This window comes from Carettochelys insculpta, chromosome 1, assembly GCF_033958435.1.
Source record: "Carettochelys insculpta isolate YL-2023 chromosome 1, ASM3395843v1, whole genome shotgun sequence".
NCBI classification, from domain to species: Eukaryota; Metazoa; Chordata; order Testudines; family Carettochelyidae; genus Carettochelys; species Carettochelys insculpta.
In genome coordinates this window covers 206,854,617-206,859,795 of record NC_134137.1, presented here as the reverse complement: position 1 = coordinate 206,859,795, position 5,179 = coordinate 206,854,617, and positions in this window count along the sequence as shown.

Sequence of the window (5,179 nt, the reverse complement as noted above, 5' to 3'; positions counted from 1 at the left end):
GAGGCCAATGAAAACTTTTCTTAAAGGTTTTCAATTTTTTTCCAAAGGAAAGGTGGATTTCTTTTTTAAAAATCTATTTTTAAACAAAATCACTATTTTGAAATAATATCAAAATTTTAAATTTCAAAATGTCAAACCATAGAAGTGACTTTTTTAAGAAAAAAAAAACTTTTTGTCTGAAATTATTTATTAAATTTGTCCCAAATGTGCCAATATCTATAGCTGTCCAAAACTGCCATTCTTCTGTGAATAATCTCTTAATCAGCTGTACTCATGATGCAAAATGTTTTTCTATTTGTATTGGCATTATATAGTTCTACTAAATAATAACTATGAATAGTAAACCTGCAGTGGCAAAAACATGATTTTCTACAATTCAGATTGTGCATATATTGTAATTTCAGGAAATTACATATTAACTGTTCACTTATTGTAGCCAAATACCTGTCAGATCAACATCACCTTCAAATAAACTATGGGAAAAGGTCATTTTGAGAATTCTTCAACCCCATTCCTTCATGAAATAATTTTCATATACACTGTGTGCACACTACACATTTTTCTGCTCATTATCACCTCTTCCTCTTTCCACAGGTACAAGTGGATATATTTAATTATGCCGATGTCTGTAAAAATGCAGTAAAGCCAGGTAAAATATGATTATATGTAAAAGGTATTTTACAAAAATTAAAAAACCATATCAAATTCCAGAGTTAACTGTGGTAATATACAAGGTATTGTCAGCACATCTTTGATGTAATATTTTTAGAAGGTCAAATGTAAGCAAAAGAAGGTTAGATGCTACTGGGAAGACTCAGTTAATGGATAAACAGATGAGCAAACTTTCTTTTTTTCTCAGCATTTGATTTAAAAATATAAATGTAGATATGACTCAAATGTTTTCATTATGTATCATTTTTCCAGATCTTTCATAGACTTATGCAAGATACTTCTGGCTGTACATGTCCCTCTAGTGGCATCCTACATGTAATAGACAACCATCAAACCTTGGTTTCATTTCCTCACTCGTTAGCTCCGTATACTTAGAATAGATTCATCAGAGGAATATCAAATGCAGTTTTTATAGAATAACAAAACACTTGCTATTCCCTTCATGTATGTGTCAAACAGGTTTAGAGTAGGAATCTATCTTAAAGAAATTATCATTACTGGGCATTTAGCCCGAGGATTGAATTGAAGTATAGATTGTACCTCCCTTGGCCGGCACCCTGGTGACCTGTGTGGTTCCAAGCAAGGGAATTAGCCAGACCAGGGGAGGTCAGGCCTCCTGGCTGCTTTGGAGGGTGGGGGTTGCCAGCCTCCTGGCTGGGCTCCCCTCCTGGCCACCACCTCCTCCCTGCCCCAGGCGGCCTGCGGTGCTCCCCTGCCACTAAGCTGCTTGCCTGGGCTTCCCACAGGACTCCTAGCCATGGGGCTGCTTGTGGAGCTCCATGCCCCAGCAGGCCTCCCCAGTGGGCTCCATGCCTCAGACAGGCTCCCTGACCCAGATCCCTACAACAGGGCTCCCCTACCCTGGCTGGTCTCCCTACTGTTGTTGGGCTGATGGCAGGGCTCTAGTATCGGAGGGGTAGCCATGTTAGTCTGGATCTGTAACAGCAATGAAGGGTCCTGTGGCACCTTATAGACTAACAGAAAAGTTCTGAGCATGAGCTTTCTTGAGCACAGACTCACTTCATCAGATGCTGGTCTTGGAAATCTGCAGGGCCAGGTATAAATAAGCCAGAGCAAGGGTGGGGATAACAAGGTTAGCTCAGTCAGCAACGGTGAGGCTTACTACCAGCAGTTGATCTGGAGGTGTGAACACCAAGGGAGGGGAAGCTGCTTCTGTATTTAGCCAGCCATTCTAAGTCTTTGTTTAAGCCAGAACTGAGGGCGTCGAATTTGCAGATGAATTGTAGCTCAGAAATTTCTCTTTGGAGTCTGGTTCTGAAATTTCTTTGCTGTAGGATAGCTACTTTTAAGTCTGCTACTGTGTGGCCTGGGAGATTGAAGTGCTCTCCTACGGGTTTTTGTATATTGCCATTTCTGATATCTGGCAGGGAGCTGTGCCTCAGCCAGTCTCCTCAAGCCGTCTCCCCAGTGTGGGGCTTCCTAACCCAGCAGGGCTCCCTGGTCCAGCTCCCTGCCACAGAGATGCCAGCATGGCACCCTGTGGGGCTCCCTGACCTCAGCCAGGTTCTACTCAGTGGGGCTCCCTGACCTGGCTCTCCAACTTGGCTACCCACCTAGGGCTGCCAATGGAACTCCCTGCCACCAGCAGGGCTCTGCTGCAGCCACACAGCTGGAGGTTTCTGGTCCAGGCACTCTCTGATTCAGCAACGTCTGCGGTCCTGCCAGACCAGGGATGTTGTCAGACAAGAGAGTGCCGAATGAGAGAGTTTCAGCTTGTATCTTTTTATTTTTATTGGAACTTAACTCCCCCCACATGCTTACCCCACTGTGGCCTCCAGCTATAAAACACTGAAGAGTATTTGCTTTTGGAAAGTAAATGAAATGATGGGCAAAGAAGCTGGAAGACAGTACAAAGGACTGAGACAATAATTATGCTAAGGGATCATCTTTTTCTTTGTCATTTAAAGCTGAATGGAATTATAAATGTTTCATAGAAACATTTTCAACCAAGTGGTGATTTTCAGTGCATTGGATTTTGGGTGTCCAGCTCAATGAACCTATTCAATTTCAGTATCGAGCCTGACTCTGAAAAATTGGGTGCTCAGTTTAAAAACAAAAGCAAAGCAAACCAGAGCCTTTTAAATTTTGGTTGCCCAACAGAGGCATGCCAAATTCTCAATCAATTAGGAAGAAAAAAATAAAAAGAAAAAGAACAGCCTTGTATCTTAAATACTTTCAGAAAAAAGTGCTGAGTTTTGTATAATAATTGCCGTCGATAAAGATTATGGCTGCTGCGTCTATACTAGCCCAAATCTTCAACATGGCCATGCAAATGGCCATGTCGAAGATTACTAATGAGGCACTGAAATACATATTCAGCACCTCATTAGCATGCTACTGGCTGCAGCACTTCGAAATTGCCGTGGATCACTGCCACATGGCTTGTCCAGACAGGACTCCTTTTCGAAAGGACCCTGGGAACATCAAAATCCTCTTATTCCTATCTGCTGATAGGAATAAGGGGATTTTGAAGCTGCCAGGGTCCTTTGGAAAAGGAGCCCCATCTGGACAAGCCGTGTGGCAGTGAGCCGTGGCAATTTTGAAGTGTCGCAGCCAGCGACATGCTAATGAAGCACTGAATAGGTATTTCAGTGCCTCATTAGTAATCTTTGAAATGGCTATTTGCATGGCCATGTCAAAAATCTGGGCTAGTGTAGACATGGCCAAAAGCACCTATAGCCCACCTTCAATAGAGACGTAGGTAGTGAGAGCACAGTAAACTCTTGTTTAACCGCTATTTGATTAACTGACACACTTGAATAACTGGCATAACTCTCAGCTGGGCAGCTCTGGGCAGCAGACACTGGGTGGGAGCATAAAGAAAGCCGAGGAGCCTGATGGCTGCACTCCATGCAGCATGGAGGTATGCAGGGCAGCAGTGAGCAGGCTGACAAGGGGCATGGCGTTGCTCACACTGTATAAACAAACCCCAACCCTGACGCCACCTCTTCTCTGTTCAGCAGACACTGGGCAGGAGCACACAGAGAGAAGAGGGGGCTGCCAGCTGCACTCGCACTCAGCATGGAGGGTTGCAGGGCAGCGCTCAGCACTGCTTTCCTCTGCTGCGCTGTGTCCCTCCATGCTGTGTGAGTGCAGCTGGCAGACTCCTCAGGTCTCCCATCCAGCATGAGTACTCTCTATTATCCAGAATATTTGATTATCCAGCAACCTCCAAGTCAGATGCTGGGTATCAAAGAGTTTACTATATATCTACATCAAGCTGCAGTGAGACTTTTTCTGCATTAGCATTGATAGAGCTAGCAGCCTAAAAATAGAGTGTAGCTACCATGCAAGGGGCGGTGGGTATTTGCTCCAAGTATGTAAATATCTGAGATGCTAGACACATACTTAGGGTGGCTAGCCCCTCATGGCACTGTGGCTATGCTCTATTTTTAGCATTCTAGCTCAGAGAGAGCTAACAGGGATGTCTCCTCAAACTGATAATTGCACACTATGCACTACGTGTAGAGAAACCTTCAGAACCCTGACAATGAATTTCCATGAGACATCAGCCCCCCAAGGCATGCGGGCACTTCTGAAAATTTTGTCCAACTGCTTTATAAGTAAAAGCAAGTTTACTGGGAGAGCTGGGGTGTGGTTGCTACAACAAAGAGATTACATCTGTGGACAAATATATCCAAACTATGGACAAAATTACGACACAGGATTTAATATTGGAATAAGACATAGCACTCAAGCACAAATTACAGGCATTATTTTCGTTCAAATAAGTATAATAGAAAGACAAACCTTAACTGTTGAAATTAAAAGTCCAAGTTCAATGTTTCAGTGAAACAGGCTGACCATATTCTAGACACTCTAATTTTAGTTATATTTTGAGCACTGACCTTGTCACATGATTACCTTTAAGAAATCCTTTCATTCATATTTTCTGCTAATACTTCACTTATCTTTATTTCACATAAGCTGTGTCTACACGTGCACGCTACTTCGAAGTAGCGGCACTAACTTCGAAATAGCGCCCGTCACATCTACACGCGTCGGGCGCTATTTCAAAGTTAACTTCGACGTTAGGCGGCGAGACGTCGAAGTCGCTAACCTCATGAGGGCTGCGTCTACACGTGCACGCTACTTCGAAGTAGCGGCAGTAACTTCGAAATAGCGCCCGTCACGTCTACACGTGTTGGGCGCTATTTCGAAGTTGACATCGACGTTAGGCGGCGAGACGTCGAAGTCGCTAACCCCATGAGCGGATGGGAATAGCGCCCTACTTCGACGTTCAACATCGAAGTAGGGACGTGTAGACGATCCGCGTCCCGCAACATCGAAATAGCAGGGTCCTCCATGGCGGCCATCAGCTGGGGGGTTGAGAGATACTCTCTCTCCAGCCCTTGCGGGGCTCTGTGGTCACCGTGGGCAGCAGCCCTTAGCCCAGGGCTTCTGGCTGCTGCTGCTGCAGCTGGGGGTCCGTGCTGCATATACAGGGTCTGCAACTAGTTGTTGGCTCTGTGTATCTTGCATTGTT